The sequence below is a fragment of the Lissotriton vulgaris genome, chromosome 2_1 (genome assembly GCF_964263255.1).
Source record: "Lissotriton vulgaris chromosome 2_1, aLisVul1.2, whole genome shotgun sequence".
In the NCBI taxonomy this organism is placed as follows: Eukaryota; Metazoa; Chordata; class Amphibia; order Caudata; family Salamandridae; genus Lissotriton; species Lissotriton vulgaris.
Genome location: NC_141687.1, coordinates 1186641501 through 1186668181, shown reverse-complemented (window position 1 = coordinate 1186668181; position 26681 = coordinate 1186641501). Strand labels below are relative to the sequence as shown.

The 26681-nt window shown below is 43.5% G+C and overlaps 17 non-coding genes across 17 annotated transcripts; all 17 read right to left on the bottom strand.

Moving 5' to 3' along the window:
* Nucleotides 1–530: 530 nt before the first annotated feature.
* On the bottom strand, nt 531–602 carry TRNAG-UCC (transfer RNA glycine (anticodon UCC)). Its single transcript has one exon. It is a non-coding gene; the product is annotated as a tRNA-Gly (tRNA).
* A 1525-nt stretch (nt 603–2127) lies between these two features.
* TRNAG-CCC (transfer RNA glycine (anticodon CCC)) lies at nt 2128–2199 on the bottom strand. Its single transcript has one exon. It is a non-coding gene; the product is annotated as a tRNA-Gly (tRNA).
* A 1525-nt stretch (nt 2200–3724) lies between these two features.
* Nucleotides 3725–3796, bottom strand: TRNAG-UCC (transfer RNA glycine (anticodon UCC)). Its single transcript has one exon. It is a non-coding gene; the product is annotated as a tRNA-Gly (tRNA).
* Nucleotides 3797–5332: 1536 nt separating this feature from the next.
* On the bottom strand, nt 5333–5404 carry TRNAG-CCC (transfer RNA glycine (anticodon CCC)). The gene has a single exon. It is a non-coding gene; the product is annotated as a tRNA-Gly (tRNA).
* A 1525-nt stretch (nt 5405–6929) lies between these two features.
* TRNAG-UCC (transfer RNA glycine (anticodon UCC)) lies at nt 6930–7001 on the bottom strand. The gene has a single exon. It is a non-coding gene; the product is annotated as a tRNA-Gly (tRNA).
* A 1530-nt stretch (nt 7002–8531) lies between these two features.
* On the bottom strand, nt 8532–8603 carry TRNAG-CCC (transfer RNA glycine (anticodon CCC)). Its single transcript has one exon. It is a non-coding gene; the product is annotated as a tRNA-Gly (tRNA).
* A 1525-nt stretch (nt 8604–10128) lies between these two features.
* Nucleotides 10129–10200, bottom strand: TRNAG-CCC (transfer RNA glycine (anticodon CCC)). Its single transcript has one exon. It is a non-coding gene; the product is annotated as a tRNA-Gly (tRNA).
* Nucleotides 10201–11725: 1525 nt separating this feature from the next.
* Nucleotides 11726–11797, bottom strand: TRNAG-UCC (transfer RNA glycine (anticodon UCC)). The gene has a single exon. It is a non-coding gene; the product is annotated as a tRNA-Gly (tRNA).
* Nucleotides 11798–13332: 1535 nt separating this feature from the next.
* Nucleotides 13333–13404, bottom strand: TRNAG-CCC (transfer RNA glycine (anticodon CCC)). The gene has a single exon. It is a non-coding gene; the product is annotated as a tRNA-Gly (tRNA).
* Nucleotides 13405–14929: 1525 nt separating this feature from the next.
* TRNAG-UCC (transfer RNA glycine (anticodon UCC)) lies at nt 14930–15001 on the bottom strand. The gene has a single exon. It is a non-coding gene; the product is annotated as a tRNA-Gly (tRNA).
* Nucleotides 15002–16526: 1525 nt separating this feature from the next.
* TRNAG-CCC (transfer RNA glycine (anticodon CCC)) lies at nt 16527–16598 on the bottom strand. Its single transcript has one exon. It is a non-coding gene; the product is annotated as a tRNA-Gly (tRNA).
* Nucleotides 16599–18123: 1525 nt separating this feature from the next.
* Nucleotides 18124–18195, bottom strand: TRNAG-UCC (transfer RNA glycine (anticodon UCC)). The gene has a single exon. It is a non-coding gene; the product is annotated as a tRNA-Gly (tRNA).
* Nucleotides 18196–19732: 1537 nt separating this feature from the next.
* Nucleotides 19733–19804, bottom strand: TRNAG-CCC (transfer RNA glycine (anticodon CCC)). The gene has a single exon. It is a non-coding gene; the product is annotated as a tRNA-Gly (tRNA).
* A 1525-nt stretch (nt 19805–21329) lies between these two features.
* Nucleotides 21330–21401, bottom strand: TRNAG-UCC (transfer RNA glycine (anticodon UCC)). Its single transcript has one exon. It is a non-coding gene; the product is annotated as a tRNA-Gly (tRNA).
* Nucleotides 21402–22938: 1537 nt separating this feature from the next.
* Nucleotides 22939–23010, bottom strand: TRNAG-CCC (transfer RNA glycine (anticodon CCC)). The gene has a single exon. It is a non-coding gene; the product is annotated as a tRNA-Gly (tRNA).
* Nucleotides 23011–24535: 1525 nt separating this feature from the next.
* TRNAG-UCC (transfer RNA glycine (anticodon UCC)) lies at nt 24536–24607 on the bottom strand. Its single transcript has one exon. It is a non-coding gene; the product is annotated as a tRNA-Gly (tRNA).
* A 1539-nt stretch (nt 24608–26146) lies between these two features.
* On the bottom strand, nt 26147–26218 carry TRNAG-CCC (transfer RNA glycine (anticodon CCC)). The gene has a single exon. It is a non-coding gene; the product is annotated as a tRNA-Gly (tRNA).
* Between the last annotated feature and the right edge of the window lie 463 nt (nt 26219–26681).

The window sequence follows — 26681 nt, the reverse complement described above, 5'->3', positions numbered from 1 at the left end:
ATTTGAAGCATCCAACCTTCCTGCTGCAGTCGGAGGATCTTTCCATGGACATCTGCCTTTTGGATTCCTCTAAACTTGCCCTCTGATGAAACATTTTTTGAGCTGCAGTTACCTCCGACGTCTACAAGGTGGCGCTACATTCAGGTGAGGGCACAAGTATGCACAAAATGTTGGCGACTTTTGCCAGATTTATCGATGGATCTTGCATATTGTTTTCAGAGGCTAGATATTGCCTAGGAAATGCTTTTTAACATAGAGATGCTGGAGTTATAATGTGTGGTCGGGCCTCAGCCCTTTCATTGTCTGCCCACTGTAAATATTTTTTATCAGCACATGTGAGTGGTGACTCTGCTTTATGAAACTTATCATATATTAGGACAATGAATATAGCAGAAGGGGCGATTGAGATGCTTGCCTACATATTTGTTTATTTTTTATATAACGGCTGATTAATCTGTTCCTTATATTTCCATTTTGTGACATGTTGCATTAAAATATATCCTGCTTGCAGAATATATTAGTATTTGTACTGCGTTGGCCGGGAATCGAACCCGGGTCAACTGCTTGGAAGGCAGCTATGCTCACCACTATACCACCAACGCCCTCTGATCTGTGTGCTCTCGGTTCTAAACATTAGGACCCTGAGTTCAATGACTATCTTGCACCAGCTTGAATGGTGCATTTGGTTTAGATACCAACATGAAAAGCAATAGAAAGTTTTTTGCAGAGGGTAAGGAACTGGGATTGAAACCAAGGACAAAGCTGTGCAGAAGAGAAGAATGGAAAGCTGCATTACAAATAATAGATAAGAATATATAGAGGCAGCATGGGAAGCAAAACAGGGAAGAGAAATACAGAACATTCAATTAATTGCCCAGGAGATAGATAAGAGCAGAACAAAAAGGGAAGAATGAAATTCAAAGCCTGCCCATAAAAGTGTTTGAAGGTCCCACCAGTCATTTATGCTTATTATTGTGTGTCTTTACTTTCAAAGTACAGGGTGGATCCTTTGACGATCCCTCTCTTGTATTTCAGCAGACACAGATATTTGAGAAGTCTTTTCTCACATAGCTGGCACAAGCTTGTGCTTTTCCTTGCTGTCAGCGTGGAAAAGACAGCTTGGTCCTTGGAAGGAAAATCAAGCAAAATTAGCAGAGGATGGTTTCGATCCATCGACTTCTGGGTTATGGGCCCAGCACGCTTCCGCTGCGCCACTCTGCTCTGTTGTGAAAGTGTTCTTTTTATGCAGATAGAGAGCATTAAGCAGAGTAGCGTGGGATTGGTCCGGCTCTCACCTCATTTGCATAAGTATATTGCAAGGCATGCTGGGTGCAGAAAAACTTCATCTTCCCCTCTCACAATCAGTCATAACTGAAAGTCAGACACTCTTAGGCACTAGCCGTTTCAGACCTTTATCAAGACAGCAGGTCTTGAACCCTCTCTCTCTCTCTCTCTGTGATCCTAGCACTAGCATGCTCAGGATTTGGCTTTACCTGGGAGCCAGAGATCTACCCGGTGAGGGCTTGCCCGGTGTGAGGCTTTTGAGCGTTTGGGAGCGTTTGGGAGCGTTGTGGACGTTGGACAGGAAACTCTGCGAATTTGAAGCATCCAACATTCCTGCTGCAGTGAGCGGCTCTTTCCATGGACATCTGCCTCTAGGATTCCTCTCAACTTGCCTTCTGATAAAACATTTTGGGAGCAGCAATTACCTTCGACAGCTACAAGGTGGCTCTACATTCTGGTAAGTGCACAAGTATGCACAAAATGTTAGGGACTTTTGCCAGATTTATCGGTGGATCTTGCATATTTTTTTCAGAGGCTAGATATTGCCTAGAAATGCTTTTTAACATAGAGATGTTGGAGTTATAATGTCTGGTGGGGCCTCACCCCTTCCATTGTTTGCCCACTGTAACATATTTATTACCAGCACATGTGAGTTGTGACTCTGCTTTATAAAACTTATCATATATTAGGACAATGAATGTATCAGAAGGTGCGATTGAGATGTTTGCCTATGTATTTGTTTATTTTTTTATATATGGCTGATTAATCTGTACATGAAATTTCCATTTTGTGACATGTTGCATTAAAATATATCCTGCTTGCAGAATATATTAGCATTTTCACTGCGTTGGCCGGGAATCGAACCCGGGTCAACTGCTTGGGAAGCAGCTATGCTCACCACTATACCACCAACGCCCTCCGATGTGTGTGCTCTCGGTTCTAAATATTACGTTGCCGAAATCAATGACTATCTTGCAACAGCTTCAATGGTGCATTTGGTTTAGATACCAACATGAGAAGTAGTAGAACGTTTTTTGCAGAGGGTAAGGAACTGGGGATTGAAACCAAGGACAAAGTTGTGCAGAAGAGAAGAAATGAAAAGCAACAGTACAAATAGTAGAAATCAGCATATATAGGCAGCATGGGAAGCAAAGCAGGGAAGAGAAAGAGAGAACATTCCATGAAATGCCCAGGAGATAGATAAGAGCAGAAAAAAAGGGAAGAATGAAATTCAAAGCATGCCCAGAAAGTTGTGTGAAGCTCCCACCAGTCATTTATGGTTATAGTTGTGTGTCTTTGCTTTCAAAGTACAGGGTTGATCCTTTCACGAACACTCTTGTATTACACAGACATAGATAGTTGAGAAGTCTTTTTTCACATAGCTGGCACAAGCTTGCGCTTTTCCTTTCTGGCAGTGTGGAAATGACAGCTTGGTCCTTGGAAGGAAAATCAAGCAAAATTAGCAGAGGATGGTTTCGATCCATCGACCTCTGGGTTATGGGCCCAGCACGCTTCCGCTGCGCCACTCTGCTCGTTTGTGAAAGTGTTCTCTTTATGCAGATGAGGAGGCATTCATAGGAGTGAAGTGGGATTGGTCGGGCTCTCACCTCATTTGCCTAATTATATCGCAAGGCATGCTGGGTGCAGAAAATCTTCATCTTCCCCTCTCACAATCAGTCATAACTGAAAGTCCAGACCCTCTTAGGCACTAGCCGTTTCAGGCCTTTATCAAGACAGCAGCTCTCCGACGCTCTCTGTCTCTCTCTCTGTGATCCTAGTGCTAGCATGCTCAGGATTTGGCTTTACCTGGGAGCCAGAGATCTACCCGGTGAGGGCTTGCCCGGTGTAAGGCTTTTGAGCGTTTGGGAGCGTTCGGTACATGAGAGGACGTTGGACTGGAAACTGTGTAAATTTGAAGCATCCAACCTTCCTGCTGCAGTCGGAGGATCTTTCCATGGACATCTGCCTTTTGGATTCCTCTAAACTTGCCCTCTGATGAAACATTTTTTGAGCTGCAGTTACCTCCGACGTCTACAAGGTGGCGCTACATTCAGGTGAGGGCACAAGTATGCACAAAATGTTGGCGACTTTTGCCAGATTTATCGATGGATCTTGCATATTGTTTTCAGAGGCTAGATATTGCCTAGGAAATGCTTTTTAACATAGAGATGCTGGAGTTATAATGTGTGGTCGGGCCTCAGCCCTTTCATTGTCTGCCCACTGTAAATATTTTTTATCAGCACATGTGAGTGGTGACTCTGCTTTATGAAACTTATCATATATTAGGACAATGAATATAGCAGAAGGGGCGATTGAGATGCTTGCCTACATATTTGTTTATTTTTTATATAACGGCTGATTAATCTGTTCATTATATTTCCATTTTGTGACATGTTGCATTAAAATATATCCTGCTTGCAGAATATATTAGTATTTGTACTGCGTTGGCCGGGAATCGAACCCGGGTCAACTGCTTGGAAGGCAGCTATGCTCACCACTATACCACCAACGCCCTCTGATCTGTGTGCTCTCGGTTCTAAACATTAGGACCCTGAGTTCAATGACTATCTTGCACCAGCTTGAATGGTGCATTTGGTTTAGATACCAACATGAAAAGCAATAGAAAGTTTTTTGCAGAGGGTAAGGAACTGGGATTGAAACCAAGGACAAAGCTGTGCAGAAGAGAAGAATGGAAAGCTGCATTACAAATAATAGATAAGAATATATAGAGGCAGCATGGGAAGCAAAACAGGGAAGAGAAATGCAGAACATTCAATTAATTGCCCAGGAGATAGATAAGAGCAGAACAAAAAGGGAAGAATGAAATTCAAAGCCTGCCCATAAAAGTGTTTGAAGGTCCCACCAGTCATTTATGCTTATTATTGTGTGTCTTTACTTTCAAAGTACAGGGTGGATCCTTTGACGATCCCTCTCTTGTATTTAAGCAGACACAGATATTTGAGAAGTCTTTTCTCACATAGCTGGCACAAGCTTGTGCTTTTCCTTGCTGTCAGCGTGGAAAAGACAGCTTGGTCCTTGGAAGGAAAATCAAGCAAAATTAGCAGAGAATGGTTTCGATCCATCGACCTCTGGGTTATGGGCCCAGCACGCTTCCGCTGCGCCACTCTGCTCTGTAGTGAAAGTGTTCTTTTTATGCAGATAGGGAGCATTAAGCAGAGTAGCGTGGGATTGGTCCGGCTCTCACCTCATTTGCATAAGTATATTGCAAGGCATGCTGGGTGCAGAAAAACTTCATCTTCCCCTCTCACAATCAGTCATAACTGAAAGTCAGACACTCTTAGGCACTAGCCGTTTCAGACCTTTATCAAGACAGCAGGTCTTGAACCTCTCTCTCTCTCTCTCTCTCTCTCTCTCTGTGATCCTAGCACTAGCATGCTCAGGATTTGGCTTTACCTGGGAGCCAGAGATCTACCCGGTGAGGGCTTGCCCGGTGTGAGGCTTTTGAGCGTTTGGGAGCGTTCGGGACGTGAGTGGACGTTGGACAGGAAACTCTGCGAATTTGAAGCATCCAACATTCCTGCTGCAGTGAGCGGCTCTTTCCATGGACATCTGCCTCTAGGATTCCTCTCAACTTGCCTTCTGATAAAACATTTTGGGAGCAGCAATTACCTTCGACAGCTACAAGGTGGCTCTACATTCTGGTAAGTGCACAAGTATGCACAAAATGTTAGGGACTTTTGCCAGATTTATCGGTGGATCTTGCATATTTTTTTCAGAGGCTAGATATTGCCTAGAAATGCTTTTTAACATAGAGATGTTGGAGTTATAATGTCTGGTGGGGCCTCACCCCTTCCATTGTTTGCCCACTGTAACATATTTATTACCAGCACATGTGAGTTGTGACTCTGCTTTATAAAACTTATCATATATTAGGACAATGAATGTATCAGAAGGTGCGATTGAGATGTTTGCCTATGTATTTGTTTATTTTTTTATATATGGCTGATTAATCTGTACATGAAATTTCCATTTTGTGACATGTTGCATTAAAATATATCCTGCTTGCAGAATATATTAGCATTTTCACTGCGTTGGCCGGGAATCGAACCCGGGTCAACTGCTTGGGAAGCAGCTATGCTCACCACTATACCACCAACGCCCTCCAATGTGTGTGCTCGCGGTTCTAAATATTACGTTGCCGAAATCAATGACTATCTTGCAACAGCTTCAATGGTGCATTTGGTTTAGATACCAACATGAGAAGTAGTAGAACGTTTTTTGCAGAGGGTAAGGAACTGGGGATTGAAACCAAGGACAAAGTTGTGCAGAAGAGAAGAAATGAAAAGCAACAGTACAAATAGTAGAAATCAGCATATATAGGCAGCATGGGAAGCAAAGCAGGGAAGAGAAAGAGAGAACATTCCATGAAATGCCCAGGAGATAGATAAGAGCAGAAAAAAAGGGAAGAATGAAATTCAAAGCATGCCCAGAAAGTTGTGTGAAGCTCCCACCAGTCATTTATGGTTATAGTTGTGTGTCTTTGCTTTCAAAGTACAGGGTTGATCCTTTCACGAACACTCTTGTATTACACAGACATAGATAGTTGAGAAGTCTTTTTTCACATAGCTGGCACAAGCTTGCGCTTTTCCTTTCTGGCAGTGTGGAAATGACAGCTTGGTCCTTGGAAGGAAAATCAAGCAAAATTAGCAGAGGATGGTTTCGATCCATCGACCTCTGGGTTATGGGCCCAGCACGCTTCCGCTGCGCCACTCTGCTCGTTTGTGAAAGTGTTCTCTTTATGCAGATGAGGAGGCATTCATAGGAGTGAAGTGGGATTGGTCGGGCTCTCACCTCATTTGCCTAATTATATCGCAAGGCATGCTGGGTGCAGAAAATCTTCATCTTCCCCTCTCACAATCAGTCATAACTGAAAGTCCAGACCCTCTTAGGCACTAGCCGTTTCAGGCCTTTATCAAGACAGCAGCTCTCCGACGCTCTCTGTCTCTCTCTCTGTGATCCTAGTGCTAGCATGCTCAGGATTTGGCTTTACCTGGGAGCCAGAGATCTACCCGGTGAGGGCTTGCCCGGTGTAAGGCTTTTGAGCGTTTGGGAGCGTTCGGTACATGAGAGGACGTTGGACTGGAAACTGTGTAAATTTGAAGCATCCAACCTTCCTGCTGCAGTCGGAGGATCTTTCCATGGACATCTGCCTTTTGGATTCCTCTAAACTTGCCCTCTGATGAAACATTTTTTGAGCTGCAGTTACCTCCGACGTCTACAAGGTGGCGCTACATTCAGGTGAGGGCACAAGTATGCACAAAATGTTGGCGACTTTTGCCAGATTTATCGATGGATCTTGCATATTGTTTTCAGAGGCTAGATATTGCCTAGGAAATGCTTTTTAACATAGAGATGCTGGAGTTATAATGTGTGGTCGGGCCTCAGCCCTTTCATTGTCTGCCCACTGTAAATATTTTTTATCAGCACATGTGAGTGGTGACTCTGCTTTATGAAACTTATCATATATTAGGACAATGAATATAGCAGAAGGGGCGATTGAGATGCTTGCCTACATATTTGTTTATTTTTTATATAACGGCTGATTAATCTGTTCATTATATTTCCATTTTGTGACATGTTGCATTAAAATATATCCTGCTTGCAGAATATATTAGTATTTGTACTGCGTTGGCCGGGAATCGAACCCGGGTCAACTGCTTGGAAGGCAGCTATGCTCACCACTATACCACCAACGCCCTCTGATCTGTGTGCTCTCGGTTCTAAACATTAGGACCCTGAGTTCAATGACTATCTTGCACCAGCTTGAATGGTGCATTTGGTTTAGATACCAACATGAAAAGCAATAGAAAGTTTTTTGCAGAGGGTAAGGAACTGGGATTGAAACCAAGGACAAAGCTGTGCAGAAGAGAAGAATGGAAAGCTGCATTACAAATAATAGATAAGAATATATAGAGGCAGCATGGGAAGCAAAACAGGGAAGAGAAATGCAGAACATTCAATTAATTGCCCAGGAGATAGATAAGAGCAGAACAAAAAGGGAAGAATGAAATTCAAAGCCTGCCCATAAAAGTGTTTGAAGGTCCCACCAGTCATTTATGCTTATTATTGTGTGTCTTTACTTTCAAAGTACAGGGTGGATCCTTTGACGATCCCTCTCTTGTATTTCAGCAGACACAGATATTTGAGAAGTCTTTTCTCACATAGCTGGCACAAGCTTGTGCTTTTCCTTGCTGTCAGCGTGGAAAAGACAGCTTGGTCCTTGGAAGGAAAATCAAGCAAAATTAGCAGAGAATGGTTTCGATCCATCGACCTCTGGGTTATGGGCCCAGCACGCTTCCGCTGCGCCACTCTGCTCTGTAGTGAAAGTGTTCTTTTTATGCAGATAGGGAGCATTAAGCAGAGTAGCGTGGGATTGGTCCGGCTCTCACCTCATTTGCATAAGTATATTGCAAGGCATGCTGGGTGCAGAAAAACTTCATCTTCCCCTCTCACAATCAGTCATAACTGAAAGTCAGACACTCTTAGGCACTAGCCGTTTCAGCCTTTATCAAGACAGCAGGTCTTGAACCCTCTCTCTCTCTCTCTCTCTCTCTGTGATCCTAGCACTAGCATGCTCAGGATTTGGCTTTACCTGGGAGCCAGAGATCTACCCGGTGAGGGCTTGCCCGGTGTGAGGCTTTTGAGCGTTTGGGAGCGTTTGGGAGCGTTGTGGACGTTGGACAGGAAACTCTGCGAATTTGAAGCATCCAACATTCCTGCTGCAGTGAGCGGCTCTTTCCATGGACATCTGCCTCTAGGATTCCTCTCAACTTGCCTTCTGATAAAACATTTTGGGAGCAGCAATTACCTTCGACAGCTACAAGGTGGCTCTACATTCTGGTAAGTGCACAAGTATGCACAAAATGTTAGGGACTTTTGCCAGATTTATCGGTGGATCTTGCATATTTTTTTCAGAGGCTAGATATTGCCTAGAAATGCTTTTTAACATAGAGATGTTGGAGTTATAATGTCTGGTGGGGCCTCACCCCTTCCATTGTTTGCCCACTGTAACATATTTATTACCAGCACATGTGAGTTGTGACTCTGCTTTATAAAACTTATCATATATTAGGACAATGAATGTATCAGAAGGTGCGATTGAGATGTTTGCCTATGTATTTGTTTATTTTTTTATATATGGCTGATTAATCTGTACATGAAATTTCCATTTTGTGACATGTTGCATTAAAATATATCCTGCTTGCAGAATATATAAGCATTTTCACTGCGTTGGCCGGGAATCGAACCCGGGTCAACTGCTTGGGAAGCAGCTATGCTCACCACTATACCACCAACGCCCTCTGATGTGTGTGCTCTCGGTTCTAAATATTACGTTGCCGAAATCAATGACTATCTTGCAACAGCTTCAATGGTGCATTTGGTTTAGATACCAACATGAGAAGTAGTAGAACGTTTTTTGCAGAGGGTAAGGAACTAGGGATTGAAACCAAGGACAAAGTTGTGCAGAAGAGAAGAAATGAAAAGCAACAGTACAAATAGTAGAAATCAGCATATATAGGCAGCATAGGAAGCAAAGCAGGGAAGAGAAAGAGAGAACATTCCATGAAATGCCCAGGAGATAGATAAGAGCAGAAAAAAAGGGAAGAATGCAATTCAAAGCATGCCCAGAAAGTTGTGTGAAGCTCCCACCAGTCATTTATGGTTATAGTTGTGTGTCTTTGCTTTCAAAGTACAGGGTTGATCCTTTCACGAACACTCTTGTATTACACAGACATAGATAGTTGAGAAGTCTTTTTTCACATAGCTGGCACAAGCTTGCGCTTTTCCTTTCTGGCAGTGTGGAAATGACAGCTTGGTCCTTGGAAGGAAAATCAAGCAAAATTAGCAGAGGATGGTTTCGATCCATCGACCTCTGGGTTATGGGCCCAGCACGCTTCCGCTGCGCCACTCTGCTCGTTTGTGAAAGTGTTCTCTTTATGCAGATGAGGAGGCATTCATAGGAGTGAAGTGGGATTGGTCGGGCTCTCACCTCATTTGCCTAATTATATCGCAAGGCATGCTGGGTGCAGAAAATCTTCATCTTCCCCTCTCACAATCAGTCATAACTGAAAGTCCAGACCCTCTTAGGCACTAGCCGTTTCAGGCCTTTATCAAGACAGCAGCTCTCCGACGCTCTCTGTCTCTCTCTCTGTGATCCTAGTGCTAGCATGCTCAGGATTTGGCTTTACCTGGGAGCCAGAGATCTACCCGGTGAGGGCTTGCCCGGTGTAAGGCTTTTGAGCGTTTGGGAGCGTTCGGTACATGAGAGGACGTTGGACTGGAAACTGTGTAAATTTGAAGCATCCAACCTTCCTGCTGCAGTCGGAGGATCTTTCCATGGACATCTGCCTTTTGGATTCCTCTAAACTTGCCCTCTGATGAAACATTTTTTGAGCTGCAGTTACCTCCGACGTCTACAAGGTGGCGCTACATTCAGGTGAGGGCACAAGTATGCACAAAATGTTGGCGACTTTTGCCAGATTTATCGATGGATCTTGCATATTGTTTTCAGAGGCTAGATATTGCCTAGGAAATGCTTTTTAACATAGAGATGCTGGAGTTATAATGTGTGGTCGGGCCTCAGCCCTTTCATTGTCTGCCCACTGTAAATATTTTTTATCAGCACATGTGAGTTGTGACTCTGCTTTATAAAACTTATCATATATTAGGACAATGAATGTATCAGAAGGTGCGATTGAGATGTTTGCCTATGTATTTGTTTATTTTTTTATATATGGCTGATTAATCTGTACATGAAATTTCCATTTTGTGACATGTTGCATTAAAATATATCCTGCTTGCAGAATATATTAGCATTTTCACTGCGTTGGCCGGGAATCGAACCCGGGTCAACTGCTTGGGAAGCAGCTATGCTCACCACTATACCACCAACGCCCTCCGATGTGTGTGCTCTCGGTTCTAAATATTACGTTGCCGAAATCAATGACTATCTTGCAACAGCTTCAATGGTGCATTTGGTTTAGATACCAACATGAGAAGTAGTAGAACGTTTTTTGCAGAGGGTAAGGAACTGGGGATTGAAACCAAGGACAAAGTTGTGCAGAAGAGAAGAAATGAAAAGCAACAGTACAAATAGTAGAAATCAGCATATATAGGCAGCATGGGAAGCAAAGCAGGGAAGAGAAAGAGAGAACATTCCATGAAATGCCCAGGAGATAGATAAGAGCAGAAAAAAAGGGAAGAATGAAATTCAAAGCATGCCCAGAAAGTTGTGTGAAGCTCCCACCAGTCATTTATGGTTATAGTTGTGTGTCTTTGCTTTCAAAGTACAGGGTTGATCCTTTCACGAACACTCTTGTATTACACAGACATAGATAGTTGAGAAGTCTTTTTTCACATAGCTGGCACAAGCTTGCGCTTTTCCTTTCTGGCAGTGTGGTAATGACAGCTTGGTCCTTGGAAGGAAAATCAAGCAAAATTAGCAGAGGATGGTTTCGATCCATCGACCTCTGGGTTATGGGCCCAGCACGCTTCCGCTGCACCACTCTGCTCGTTTGTGAAAGTGTTCTCTTTATGCAGATGAGGAGGCATTCATAGGAGTGAAGTGGGATTGGTCGGGCTCTCACCTCATTTGCCTAATTATATCGCAAGGCATGCTGGGTGCAGAAAATCTTCATCTTCCCCTCTCACAATCAGTCATAACTGAAAGTCCAGACCCTCTTAGGCACTAGCCGTTTCAGGCCTTTATCAAGACAGCAGCTCTCCGACGCTCTCTGTCTCTCTCTCTGTGATCCTAGTGCTAGCATGCTCAGGATTTGGCTTTACCTGGGAGCCAGAGATCTACCCGGTGAGGGCTTGCCCGGTGTAAGGCTTTTGAGCGTTTGGGAGCGTTCGGTACATGAGAGGACGTTGGACTGGAAACTGTGTAAATTTGAAGCATCCAACCTTCCTGCTGCAGTCGGAGGATCTTTCCATGGACATCTGCCTTTTGGATTCCTCTAAACTTGCCCTCTGATGAAACATTTTTTGAGCTGCAGTTACCTCCGACGTCTACAAGGTGGCGCTACATTCAGGTGAGGGCACAAGTATGCACAAAATGTTGGCGACTTTTGCCAGATTTATCGATGGATCTTGCATATTGTTTTCAGAGGCTAGATATTGCCTAGGAAATGCTTTTTAACATAGAGATGCTGGAGTTATAATGTGTGGTCGGGCCTCAGCCCTTTCATTGTCTGCCCACTGTAAATATTTTTTATCAGCACATGTGAGTGGTGACTCTGCTTTATGAAACTTATCATATATTAGGACAATGAATATAGCAGAAGGGGCGATTGAGATGCTTGCCTACATATTTGTTTATTTTTTATATAACGGCTGATTAATCTGTTCATTATATTTCCATTTTGTGACATGTTGCATTAAAATATATCCTGCTTGCAGAATATATTAGTATTTGTACTGCGTTGGCCGGGAATCGAACCCGGGTCAACTGCTTGGAAGGCAGCTATGCTCACCACTATACCACCAACGCCCTCTGATCTGTGTGCTCTCGGTTCTAAACATTAGGACCCTGAGTTCAATGACTATCTTGCACCAGCTTGAATGGTGCATTTGGTTTAGATACCAACATGAAAAGTAATAGAAAGTTTTTTGCAGAGGGTAAGGAACTGGGATTGAAACCAAGGACAAAGCTGTGCAGAAGAGAAGAATGGAAAGCTGCATTACAAATAATAGATAAGAATATATAGAGGCAGCATGGGAAGCAAAACAGGGAAGAGAAATGCAGAACATTCAATTAATTGCCCAGGAGATAGATAAGAGCAGAACAAAAAGGGAAGAATGAAATTCAAAGCCTGCCCATAAAAGTGTTTGAAGGTCCCACCAGTCATTTATGCTTATTATTGTGTGTCTTTACTTTCAAAGTACAGGGTGGATCCTTTGACGATCCCTCTCTTGTATTTCAGCAGACACAGATATTTGTGAAGTCTTTTCTCACATAGCTGGCACAAGCTTGTGCTTTTCCTTGCTGTCAGCGTGGAAAAGACAGCTTGGTCCTTGGAAGGAAAATCAAGCAAAATTAGCAGAGAATGGTTTCGATCCATCGACCTCTGGGTTATGGGCCCAGCACGCTTCCGCTGCGCCACTCTGCTCTGCAGTGAAAGTGTTCTTTTTATGCAGATAGGGAGCATTAAGCAGAGTAGCGTGGGATTGGTCCGGCTCTCACCTCATTTGCATAAGTATATTGCAAGGCATGCTGGGTGCAGAAAAACTTCATCTTCCCCTCTCACAATCAGTCATAACTGAAAGTCAGACACTCTTAGGCACTAGCCGTTTCAGACCTTTATCAAGACAGCAGGTCTTGAACCCTCTCTCTCTCTCTCTCTCTCTCTCTCTGTGATCCTAGCACTAGCATGCTCAGGATTTGGCTTTACCTGGGAGCCAGAGATCTACCCGGTGAGGGCTTGCCCGGTGTGAGGCTTTTGAGCGTTTGGGAGCGTTCGGGACGTGAGTGGACGTTGGACAGGAAACTCTGCGAATTTGAAGCATCCAACATTCCTGCTGCAGTGAGCGGCTCTTTCCATGGACATCTGCCTCTAGGATTCCTCTCAACTTGCCTTCTGATAAAACATTTTGGGAGCAGCAATTACCTTCGACAGCTACAAGGTGGCTCTACATTCTGGTAAGTGCACAAGTATGCACAAAATGTTAGGGACTTTTGCCAGATTTATCGGTGGATCTTGCATATTTTTTTCAGAGGCTAGATATTGCCTAGAAATGCTTTTTAACATAGAGATGTTGGAGTTATAATGTCTGGTGGGGCCTCACCCCTTCCATTGTTTGCCCACTGTAACATATTTATTACCAGCACATGTGAGTTGTGACTCTGCTTTATAAAACTTATCATATATTAGGACAATGAATGTATCAGAAGGTGCGATTGAGATGTTTGCCTATGTATTTGTTTATTTTTTTATATATGGCTGATTAATCTGTACATGAAATTTCCATTTTGTGACATGTTGCATTAAAATATATCCTGCTTGCAGAATATATAAGCATTTTCACTGCGTTGGCCGGGAATCGAACCCGGGTCAACTGCTTGGGAAGCAGCTATGCTCACCACTATACCACCAACACCCTCTGATGTGTGTGCTCTCGGTTCTAAATATTACGTTGCCGAAATCAATGACTATCTTGCAACAGCTTCAATGGTGCATTTGGTTTAGATACCAACATGAGAAGTAGTAGAACGTTTTTTGCAGAGGGTAAGGAACTGGGGATTGAAACCAAGGACAAAGTTGTGCAGAAGAGAAGAAATGAAAAGCAACAGTACAAATAGTAGAAATCAGCATATATAGGCAGCATGGGAAGCAAAGCAGGGAAGAGAAAGAGAGAACATTCCATGAAATGCCCAGGAGATAGATAAGAGCAGAAAAAAAGGGAAGAATGAAATTCAAAGCATGCCCAGAAAGTTGTGTGAAGCTCCCACCAGTCATTTATGGTTATAGTTGTGTGTCTTTGCTTTCAAAGTACAGGGTTGATCCTTTCACGAACACTCTTGTATTACACAGACATAGATAGTTGAGAAGTCTTTTTTCACATAGCTGGCACAAGCTTGCGCTTTTCCTTTCTGGCAGTGTGGAAATGACAGCTTTATCCTTGGAAGGAAAATCAAGCAAAATTAGCAGAGGATGGTTTCGATCCATCGACCTCTGGGTTATGGGCCCAGCACGCTTCCGCTGCGCCACTCTGCTCGTTTGTGAAAGTGTTCTCTTTATGCAGATGAGGAGGCATTCATAGGAGTGAAGTGGGATTGGTCGGGCTCCCACCTCATTTGCCTAATTATATCGCAAGGCATGCTGGGTGCAGAAAATCTTCATCTTCCCCTCTCACAATCAGTCATAACTGAAAGTCCAGACCCTCTTAGGCACTAGCCGTTTCAGGCCTTTATCAAGACAGCAGCTCTCCGACGCTCTCTGTCTCTCTCTCTGTGATCCTAGTGCTAGCATGCTCAGGATTTGGCTTTACCTGGGAGCCAGAGATCTACCCGGTGAGGGCTTGCCCGGTGTAAGGCTTTTGAGCGTTTGGGAGCGTTCGGTACATGAGAGGACGTTGGACTGGAAACTGTGTAAATTTGAAGCATCCAACCTTCCTGCTGCAGTCGGAGGATCTTTCCATGGACATCTGCCTTTTGGATTCCTCTAAACTTGCCCTCTGATGAAACATTTTTTGAGCTGCAGTTACCTCCGACGTCTACAAGGTGGCGCTACATTCAGGTGAGGGCACAAGTATGCACAAAATGTTGGCGACTTTTGCCAGATTTATCGATGGATCTTGCATATTGTTTTCAGAGGCTAGATATTGCCTAGGAAATGCTTTTTAACATAGAGATGCTGGAGTTATAATGTGTGGTCGGGCCTCAGCCCTTTCATTGTCTGCCCACTGTAAATATTTTTTATCAGCACATGTGAGTGGTGACTCTGCTTTATGAAACTTATCATATATTAGGACAATGAATATAGCAGAAGGGGCGATTGAGATGCTTGCCTACATATTTGTTTATTTTTTATATAACGGCTGATTAATCTGTTCCTTATATTTCCATTTTGTGACATGTTGCATTAAAATATATCCTGCTTGCAGAATATATTAGTATTTGTACTGCGTTGGCCGGGAATCGAACCCGGGTCAACTGCTTGGAAGGCAGCTATGCTCACCACTATACCACCAACGCCCTCTGATCTGTGTGCTCTCGGTTCTAAACATTAGGACCCTGAGTTCAATGACTATCTTGCACCAGCTTGAATGGTGCATTTGGTTTAGATACCAACATGAAAAGCAATAGAAAGTTTTTTGCAGAGGGTAAGGAACTGGGATTGAAACCAAGGACAAAGCTGTGCAGAAGAGAAGAATGGAAAGCTGCATTACAAATAATAGATAAGAATATATAGAGGCAGCATGGGAAGCAAAACAGGGAAGAGAAATACAGAACATTCAATTAATTGCCCAGGAGATAGATAAGAGCAGAACAAAAAGGGAAGAATGAAATTCAAAGCCTGCCCATAAAAGTGTTTGAAGGTCCCACCAGTCATTTATGCTTATTATTGTGTGTCTTTACTTTCAAAGTACAGGGTGGATCCTTTGACGATCCCTCTCTTGTATTTCAGCAGACACAGATATTTGAGAAGTCTTTTCTCACATAGCTGGCACAAGCTTGTGCTTTTCCTTGCTGTCAGCGTGGAAAAGACAGCTTGGTCCTTGGAAGGAAAATCAAGCAAAATTAGCAGAGGATGGTTTCGATCCATCGACTTCTGGGTTATGGGCCCAGCACGCTTCCGCTGCGCCACTCTGCTCTGTTGTGAAAGTGTTCTTTTTATGCAGATAGAGAGCATTAAGCAGAGTAGCGTGGGATTGGTCCGGCTCTCACCTCATTTGCATAAGTATATTGCAAGGCATGCTGGGTGCAGAAAAACTTCATCTTCCCCTCTCACAATCAGTCATAACTGAAAGTCAGACACTCTTAGGCACTAGCCGTTTCAGACCTTTATCAAGACAGCAGGTCTTGAACCCTCTCTCTCTCTCTCTCTGTGATCCTAGCACTAGCATGCTCAGGATTTGGCTTTACCTGGGAGCCAGAGATCTACCCGGTGAGGGCTTGCCCGGTGTGAGGCTTTTGAGCGTTTGGGAGCGTTTGGGAGCGTTGTGGACGTTGGACAGGAAACTCTGCGAATTTGAAGCATCCAACATTCCTGCTGCAGTGAGCGGCTCTTTCCATGGACATCTGCCTCTAGGATTCCTCTCAACTTGCCTTCTGATAAAACATTTTGGGAGCAGCAATTACCTTCGACAGCTACAAGGTGGCTCTACATTCTGGTAAGTGCACAAGTATGCACAAAATGTTAGGGACTTTTGCCAGATTTATCGGTGGATCTTGCATATTTTTTTCAGAGGCTAGATATTGCCTAGAAATGCTTTTTAACATAGAGATGTTGGAGTTATAATGTCTGGTGGGGCCTCACCCCTTCCATTGTTTGCCCACTGTAACATATTTATTACCAGCACATGTGAGTTGTGACTCTGCTTTATAAAACTTATCATATATTAGGACAATGAATGTATCAGAAGGTGCGATTGAGATGTTTGCCTATGTATTTGTTTATTTTTTTATATATGGCTGATTAATCTGTACATGAAATTTCCATTTTGTGACATGTTGCATTAAAATATATCCTGCTTGCAGAATATATTAGCATTTTCACTGCGTTGGCCGGGAATCGAACCCGGGTCAACTGCTTGGGAAGCAGCTATGCTCACCACTATACCACCAACGCCCTCCGATGTGTGTGCTCTCGGTTCTAAATATTACGTTGCCGAAATCAATGACTATCTTGCAACAGCTTCAATGGTGCATTTGGTTTAGATACCAACATGAGAAGTAGTAGAACGTTTTTTGCAGAGGGTAAGGAACTGGGGATTGAAACCAAGGACAAAGTTGTGCAGAAGAGAAGAAATGAAAAGCAACAGTACAAATAGTAGAAATCAGCATATATAGGCAGCATGGGAAGCAAAGCAGGGAAGAGAAAGAGAGAACATTCCATGAAATGCCCAGGAGATAGATAAGAGCAGAAAAAAAGGGAAGAATGAAATTCAAAGCATGCCCAGAAAGTTGTGTGAAGCTCCCACCAGTCATTTATGGTTATAGTTGTGTGTCTTTGCTTTCAAAGTACAGGGTTGATCCTTTCACGAACACTCTTGTATTACACAGACATAGATAGTTGAGAAGTCTTTTTTCACATAGCTGGCACAAGCTTGCGCTTTTCCTTTCTGGCAGTGTGGAAATGACAGCTTGGTCCTTGGAAGGAAAATCAAGCAAAATTAGCAGAGGATGGTTTCGATCCATCGACCTCTGGGTTATGGGCCCAGCACGCTTCCGCTGCGCCACTCTGCTCGTTTGTGAAAGTGTTCTCTTTATGCAGATGAGGAGGCATTCATAGGAGTGAAGTGGGATTGGTCGGGCTCTCACCTCATTTGCCTAATTATATCGCAAGGCATGCTGGGTGCAGAAAATCTTCATCTTCCCCTCTCACAATCAGTCATAACTGAAAGTCCAGACCCTCTTAGGCACTAGCCGTTTCAGGCCTTTATCAAGACAGCAGCTCTCCGACGCTCTCTGTCTCTCTCTCTGTGATCCTAGTGCTAGCATGCTCAGGATTTGGCTTTACCTGGGAGCCAGAGATCTACCCGGTGAGGGCTTGCCCGGTGTAAGGCTTTTGAGCGTTTGGGAGCGTTCGGTACATGAGAGGACGTTGGACTGGAAACTGTGTAAATTTGAAGCATCCAACCTTCCTGCTGCAGTCGGAGGATCTTTCCATGGACATCTGCCTTTTGGATTCCTCTAAACTTGCCCTCTGATGAAACATTTTTTGAGCTGCAGTTACCTCCGACGTCTACAAGGTGGCGCTACATTCAGGTGAGGGCACAAGTATGCACAAAATGTTGGCGACTTTTGCCAGATTTATCGATGGATCTTGCATATTGTTTTCAGAGGCTAGATATTGCCTAGGAAATGCTTTTTAACATAGAGATGCTGGAGTTATAATGTGTGGTCGGGCCTCAGCCCTTTCATTGTCTGCCCACTGTAAATATTTTTTATCAGCACATGTGAGTGGTGACTCTGCTTTATGAAACTTATCATATATTAGGACAATGAATATAGCAGAAGGGGCGATTGAGATGCTTGCCTACATATTTGTTTATTTTTTATATAACGGCTGATTAATCTGTTCATTATATTTCCATTTTGTGACATGTTGCATTAAAATATATCCTGCTTGCAGAATATATTAGTATTTGTACTGCGTTGGCCGGGAATCGAACCCGGGTCAACTGCTTGGAAGGCAGCTATGCTCACCACTATACCACCAACGCCCTCTGATCTGTGTGCTCTCGGTTCTAAACATTAGGACCCTGAGTTCAATGACTATCTTGCACCAGCTTGAATGGTGCATTTGGTTTAGATACCAACATGAAAAGCAATAGAAAGTTTTTTGCAGAGGGTAAGGAACTGGGATTGAAACCAAGGACAAAGCTGTGCAGAAGAGAAGAATGGAAAGCTGCATTACAAATAATAGATAAGAATATATAGAGGCAGCATGGGAAGCAAAACAGGGAAGAGAAATGCAGAACATTCAATTAATTGCCCAGGAGATAGATAAGAGCAGAACAAAAAGGGAAGAATGAAATTCAAAGCCTGCCCATAAAAGTGTTTGAAGGTCCCACCAGTCATTTATGCTTATTATTGTGTGTCTTTACTTTCAAAGTACAGGGTGGATCCTTTGACGATCCCTCTCTTGTATTTAAGCAGACACAGATATTTGAGAAGTCTTTTCTCACATAGCTGGCACAAGCTTGTGCTTTTCCTTGCTGTCAGCGTGGAAAAGACAGCTTGGTCCTTGGAAGGAAAATCAAGCAAAATTAGCAGAGAATGGTTTCGATACATCGACCTCTGGGTTATGGGCCCAGCACGCTTCCGCTGCGCCACTCTGCTCTGTAGTGAAAGTGTTCTTTTTATGCAGATAGGGAGCATTAAGCAGAGTAGCGTGGGATTGGTCCGGCTCTCACCTCATTTGCATAAGTATATTGCAAGGCATGCTGGGTGCAGAAAAACTTCATCTTCCCCTCTCACAATCAGTCATAACTGAAAGTCAGACACTCTTAGGCACTAGCCGTTTCAGACCTTTATCAAGACAGCAGGTCTTGAACCCTCTCTCTCTCTCTCTCTCTCTCTCTCTCTGTGATCCTAGCACTAGCATGCTCAGGATTTGGCTTTACCTGGGAGCCAGAGATCTACCCGGTGAGGGCTTGCCCGGTGTGAGGCTTTTGAGCGTTTGGGAGCGTTCGGGACGTGAGTGGACGTTGGACAGGAAACTCTGCGAATTTGAAGCATCCAACATTCCTGCTGCAGTGAGCGGCTCTTTCCATGGACATCTGCCTCTAGGATTCCTCTCAACTTGCCTTCTGATAAAACATTTTGGGAGCAGCAATTACCTTCGACAGCTACAAGGTGGCTCTACATTCTGGTAAGTGCACAAGTATGCACAAAATGTTAGGGACTTTTGCCAGATTTATCGGTGGATCTTGCATATTTTTTTCAGAGGCTAGATATTGCCTAGAAATGCTTTTTAACATAGAGATGTTGGAGTTATAATGTCTGGTGGGGCCTCACCCCTTCCATTGTTTGCCCACTGTAACATATTTATTACCAGCACATGTGAGTTGTGACTCTGCTTTATAAAACTTATCATATATTAGGACAATGAATGTATCAGAAGGTGCGATTGAGATGTTTGCCTATGTATTTGTTTATTTTTTTATATATGGCTGATTAATCTGTACATGAAATTTCCATTTTGTGACATGTTGCATTAAAATATATCCTGCTTGCAGAATATATTAGCATTTTCACTGCGTTGGCCGGGAATCGAACCCGGGTCAACTGCTTGGGAAGCAGCTATGCTCACCACTATACCACCAACGCCCTCCAATGTGTGTGCTCGCGGTTCTAAATATTACGTTGCCGAAATCAATGACTATCTTGCAACAGCTTCAATGGTGCATTTGGTTTAGATACCAACATGAGAAGTAGTAGAACGTTTTTTGCAGAGGGTAAGGAACTGGGGATTGAAACCAAGGACAAAGTTGTGCAGAAGAGAAGAAATGAAAAGCAACAGTACAAATAGTAGAAATCAGCATATATAGGCAGCATGGGAAGCAAAGCAGGGAAGAGAAAGAGAGAACATTCCATGAAATGCCCAGGAGATAGATAAGAGCAGAAAAAAAGGGAAGAATGAAATTCAAAGCATGCCCAGAAAGTTGTGTGAAGCTCCCACCAGTCATTTATGGTTATAGTTGTGTGTCTTTGCTTTCAAAGTACAGGGTTGATCCTTTCACGAACACTCTTGTATTACACAGACATAGATAGTTGAGAAGTCTTTTTTCACATAGCTGGCACAAGCTTGCGCTTTTCCTTTCTGGCAGTGTGGAAATGACAGCTTGGTCCTTGGAAGGAAAATCAAGCAAAATTAGCAGAGGATGGTTTCGATCCATCGACCTCTGGGTTATGGGCCCAGCACGCTTCCGCTGCGCCACTCTGCTCGTTTGTGAAAGTGTTCTCTTTATGCAGATGAGGAGGCATTCATAGGAGTGAAGTGGGATTGGTCGGGCTCTCACCTCATTTGCCTAATTATATCGCAAGGCATGCTGGGTGCAGAAAATCTTCATCTTCCCCTCTCACAATCAGTCATAACTGAAAGTCCAGACCCTCTTAGGCACTAGCCGTTTCAGGCCTTTATCAAGACAGCAGCTCTCCGACGCTCTCTGTCTCTCTCTCTGTGATCCTAGTGCTAGCATGCTCAGGATTTGGCTTTACCTGGGAGCCAGAGATCTACCCGGTGAGGGCTTGCCCGGTGTAAGGCTTTTGAGCGTTTGGGAGCGTTCGGTACATGAGAGGACGTTGGACTGGAAACTGTGTAAATTTGAAGCATCCAACCTTCCTGCTGCAGTCGGAGGATCTTTCCATGGACATCTGCCTTTTGGATTCCTCTAAACTTGCCCTCTGATGAAACATTTTTTGAGCTGCAGTTACCTCCGACGTCTACAAGGTGGCGCTACATTCAGGTGAGGGCACAAGTATGCACAAAATGTTGGCGACTTTTGCCAGATTTATCGATGGATCTTGCATATTGTTTTCAGAGGCTAGATATTGCCTATGAAATGCTTTTTAACATAGAGATGCTGGAGTTATAATGTGTGGTCGGGCCTCAGCCCTTTCATTGTCTGCCCACTGTAAATATTTTTTATCAGCACATGTGAGTGGTGACTCTGCTTTATGAAACTTATCATATATTAGGACAATGAATATAGCAGAAGGGGCGATTGAGATGCTTGCCTACATATTTGTTTATTTTTTATATAACGGCTGATTAATCTGCTCATTATATTTCCATTTTGTGACATGTTGCATTAAAATATATCCTGCTTGCAGAATATATTAGTATTTGTACTGCGTTGGCCGGGAATCGAACCCGGGTCAACTGCTTGGAAGGCAGCTATGCTCACCACTATACCACCAACGCCCTCTGATCTGTGTGCTCTCGGTTCTAAACATTAGGACCCTGAGTTCAATGACTATCTTGCACCAGCTTGAATGGTGCATTTGGTTTAGATACCAACATGAAAAGCAATAGAAAGTTTTTTGCAGAGGGTAAGGAACTGGGATTGAAACCAAGGACAAAGCTGTGCAGAAGAGAAGAATGGAAAGCTGCATTACAAATAATAGATAAGAATATATAGAGGCAGCATGGGAAGCAAAACAGGGAAGAGAAATGCAGAACATTCAATTAATTGCCCAGGAGATAGATAAGAGCAGAACAAAAAGGGAAGAATGAAATTCAAAGCCTGCCCATAAAAGTGTTTGAAGGTCCCACCAGTCATTTATGCTTATTATTGTGTGTCTTTACTTTCAAAGTACAGGGTGGATCCTTTGACGATCCCTCTCTTGTATTTAAGCAGACACAGATATTTGAGAAGTCTTTTCTCACATAGCTGGCACAAGCTTGTGCTTTTCCTTGCTGTCAGCGTGGAAAAGACAGCTTGGTCCTTGGAAGGAAAATCAAGCAAAATTAGCAGAGAATGGTTTCGATCCATCGACCTCTGGGTTATGGGCCCAGCACGCTTCCGCTGCGCCACTCTGCTCTGTAGTGAAAGTGTTCTTTTTATGCAGATAGGGAGCATTAAGCAGAGTAGCGTGGGATTGGTCCGGCTCTCACCTCATTTGCATAAGTATATTGCAAGGCATGCTGGGTGCAGAAAAACTTCATCTTCCCCTCTCACAATCAGTCATAACTGAAAGTCAGACACTCTTAGGCACTAGCCGTTTCAGACCTTTATCAAGACAGCAGGTCTTGAACCCTCTCTCTCTCTCTCTCTCTCTCTCTCTCTGTGATCCTAGCACTAGCATGCTCAGGATTTGGCTTTACCTGGGAGCCAGAGATCTACCCGGTGAGGGCTTGCCCGGTGTGAGGCTTTTGAGCGTTTGGGAGCGTTCGGGACGTGAGTGGACGTTGGACAGGAAACTCTGCGAATTTGAAGCATCCAACATTCCTGCTGCAGTGAGCGGCTCTTTCCATGGACATCTGCCTCTAGGATTCCTCTCAACTTGCCTTCTGATAAAACATTTTGGGAGCAGCAATTACCTTCGACAGCTACAAGGTGGCTCTACATTCTGGTAAGTGCACAAGTATGCACAAAATGTTAGGGACTTTTGCCAGATTTATCGGTGGATCTTGCATATTTTTTTCAGAGGCTAGATATTGCCTAGAAATGCTTTTTAACATAGAGATGTTGGAGTTATAATGTCTGGTGGGGCCTCACCCCTTCCATTGTTTGCCCACTGTAACATATTTATTACCAGCACATGTGAGTTGTGACTCTGCTTTATAAAACTTATCATATATTAGGACAATGAATGTATCAGAAGGTGCGATTGAGATGTTTGCCTATGTATTTGTTTATTTTTTTATATATGGCTGATTAATCTGTACATGAAATTTCCATTTTGTGACATGTTGCATTAAAATATATCCTGCTTGCAGAATATATTAGCATTTTCACTGCGTTGGCCGGGAATCGAACCCGGGTCAACTGCTTGGGAAGCAGCTATGCTCACCACTATACCACCAACGCCCTCCGATGTGTGTGCTCTCGGTTCTAAATATTACGTTGCCGAAATCAATGACTATCTTGCAACAGCTTCAATGGTGCATTTGGTTTAGATACCAACATGAGAAGTAGTAGAACGTTTTTTGCAGAGGGTAAGGAACTGGGGATTGAAACCAAGGACAAAGTTGTGCAGAAGAGAAGAAATGAAAAGCAACAGTACAAATAGTAGAAATCAGCATATATAGGCAGCATGGGAAGCAAAGCAGGGAAGAGAAAGAGAGAACATTCCATGAAATGCCCAGGAGATAGATAAGAGCAGAAAAAAAGGGAAGAATGAAATTCAAAGCATGCCCAGAAAGTTGTGTGAAGCTCCCACCAGTCATTTATGGTTATAGTTGTGTGTCTTTGCTTTCAAAGTACAGGGTTGATCCTTTCACGAACACTCTTGTATTACACAGACATAGATAGTTGAGAAGTCTTTTTTCACATAGCTGGCACAAGCTTGCGCTTTTCCTTTCTGGCAGTGTGGAAATGACAGCTTGGTCCTTGGAAGGAAAATCAAGCAAAATTAGCAGAGGATGGTTTCGATCCATCGACCTCTGGGTTATGGGCCCAGCACGCTTCCGCTGCGCCACTCTGCTCGTTTGTGAAAGTGTTCTCTTTATGCAGATGAGGAGGCATTCATAGGAGTGAAGTGGGATTGGTCGGGCTCTCACCTCATTTGCCTAATTATATCGCAAGGCATGCTGGGTGCAGAAAATCTTCATCTTCCCCTCTCACAATCAGTCATAACTGAAAGTCCAGACCCTCTTAGGCACTAGCCGTTTCAGGCCTTTATCAAGACAGCAGCTCTCCGACGCTCTCTGTCTCTCTCTCTGTGATCCTAGTGCTAGCATGCTCAGGATTTGGCTTTACCTGGGAGCCAGAGATCTACCCGGTGAGGGCTTGCCCGGTGTAAGGCTTTTGAGCGTTTGGGAGCGTTCGGTACATGAGAGGACGTTGGACTGGAAACTGTGTAAATTTGAAGCATCCAACCTTCCTGCTGCAGTCGGAGGATCTTTCCATGGACATCTGCCTTTTGGATTCCTCTAAACTTGCCCTCTGATGAAACATTTTTTGAGCTGCAGTTACCTCCGACGTCTACAAGGTGGCGCTACATTCAGGTGAGGGCACAAGTATGCACAAAATGTTGGCGACTTTTGCCAGATTTATCGATGGATCTTGCATATTGTTTTCAGAGGCTAGATATTGCCTAGGAAATGCTTTTTAACATAGAGATGCTGGAGTTATAATGTGTGGTCGGGCCTCAGCCCTTTCATTGTCTGCCCACTGTAAATATTTTTTATCAGCACATGTGAGTGGTGACTCTGCTTTATGAAACTTATCATATATTAGGACAATGAATATAGCAGAAGGGGCGATTGAGATGCTTGCCTACATATTTGTTTATTTTTTATATAACGGCTGATTAATCTGTTCATTATATTTCCATTTTGTGACATGTTGCATTAAAATATATCCTGCTTGCAGAATATATTAGTATTTGTACTGCGTTGGCCGGGAATCGAACCCGGGTCAACTGCTTGGAAGGCAGCTATGCTCACCACTATACCACCAACGCCCTCTGATCTGTGTGCTCTCGGTTCTAAACATTAGGACCCTGAGTTCAATGACTATCTTGCACCAGCTTGAATGGTGCATTTGGTTTAGATACCAACATGAAAAGCAATAGAAAGTTTTTTGCAGAGGGTAAGGAACTGGGATTGAAACCAAGGACAAAGCTGTGCAGAAGAGAAGAATGGAAAGCTGCATTACAAATAATAGATAAGAATATATAGAGGCAGCATGGGAAGCAAAACAGGGAAGAGAAATGCAGAACATTCAATTAATTGCCCAGGAGATAGATAAGAGCAGAACAAAAAGGGAAGAATGAAATTCAAAGCCTGCCCATAAAAGTGTTTGAAGGTCCCACCAGTCATTTATGCTTATTATTGTGTGTCTTTACTTTCAAAGTACAGGGTGGATCCTTTGACGATCCCTCTCTTGTATTTAAGCAGACACAGATATTTGAGAAGTCTTTTCTCACATAGCTGGCACAAGCTTGTGCTTTTCCTTGCTGTCAGCGTGGAAAAGACAGCTTGGTCCTTGGAAGGAAAATCAAGCAAAATTAGCAGAGAATGGTTTCGATCCATCGACCTCTGGGTTATGGGCCCAGCACGCTTCCGCTGCGCCACTCTGCTCTGTAGTGAAAGTGTTCTTTTTATGCAGATAGGGAGCATTAAGCAGAGTAGCGTGGGATTGGTCCGGCTCTCACCTCATTTGCATAAGTATATTGCAAGGCATGCTGGGTGCAGAAAAACTTCATCTTCCCCTCTCACAATCAGTCATAACTGAAAGTCAGACACTCTTAGGCACTAGCCGTTTCAGACCTTTATCAAGACAGCAGGTCTTGAACCCTCTCTCTCTCTCTCTCTCTCTCTCTCTCTCTGTGATCCTAGCACTAGCATGCTCAGGATTTGGCTTTACCTGGGAGCCAGAGATCTACCCGGTGAGGGCTTGCCCGGTGTGAGGCTTTTGAGCGTTTGGGAGCGTTCGGGACGTGAGTGGACGTTGGACAGGAAACTCTGCGAATTTGAAGCATCCAACATTCCTGCTGCAGTGAGCGGCTCTTTCCATGGACATCTGCCTCTAGGATTCCTCTCAACTTGCCTTCTGATAAAACATTTTGGGAGCAGCAATTACCTTCGACAGCTACAAGGTGGCTCTACATTCTGGTAAGTGCACAAGTATGCACAAAATGTTAGGGACTTTTGCCAGATTTATCGGTGGATCTTGCATATTTTTTTCAGAGGCTAGATATTGCCTAGAAATGCTTTTTAACATAGAGATGTTGGAGTTATAATGTCTGGTGGGGCCTCACCCCTTCCATTGTTTGCCCACTGTAACATATTTATTACCAGCACATGTGAGTTGTGACTCTGCTTTATAAAACTTATCATATATTAGGACAATGAATGTATCAGAAGGTGCGATTGAGATGTTTGCCTATGTATTTGTTTATTTTTTTATATATGGCTGATTAATCTGTACATGAAATTTCCATTTTGTGACATGTTGCATTAAAATATATCCTGCTTGCAGAATATATTAGCATTTTCACTGCGTTGGCCGGGAATCGAACCCGGGTCAACTGCTTGGGAAGCAGCTATGCTCACCACTATACCACCAACGCCCTCCAATGTGTGTGCTCGCGGTTCTAAATATTACGTTGCCGAAATCAATGACTATCTTGCAACAGCTTCAATGGTGCATTTGGTTTAGATACCAACATGAGAAGTAGTAGAACGTTTTTTGCAGAGGGTAAGGAACTGGGGATTGAAACCAAGGACAAAGTTGTGCAGAAGAGAAGAAATGAAAAGCAACAGTACAAATAGTAGAAATCAGCATATATAGGCAGCATGGGAAGCAAAGCAGGGAAGAGAAAGAGAGAACATTCCATGAAATGCCCAGGAGATAGATAAGAGCAGAAAAAAAGGGAAGAATGAAATTCAAAGCATGCCCAGAAAGTTGTGTGAAGCTCCCACCAGTCATTTATGGTTATAGTTGTGTGTCTTTGCTTTCAAAGTACAGGGTTGATCCTTTCACGAACACTCTTGTATTACACAGACATAGATAGTTGAGAAGTCTTTTTTCAC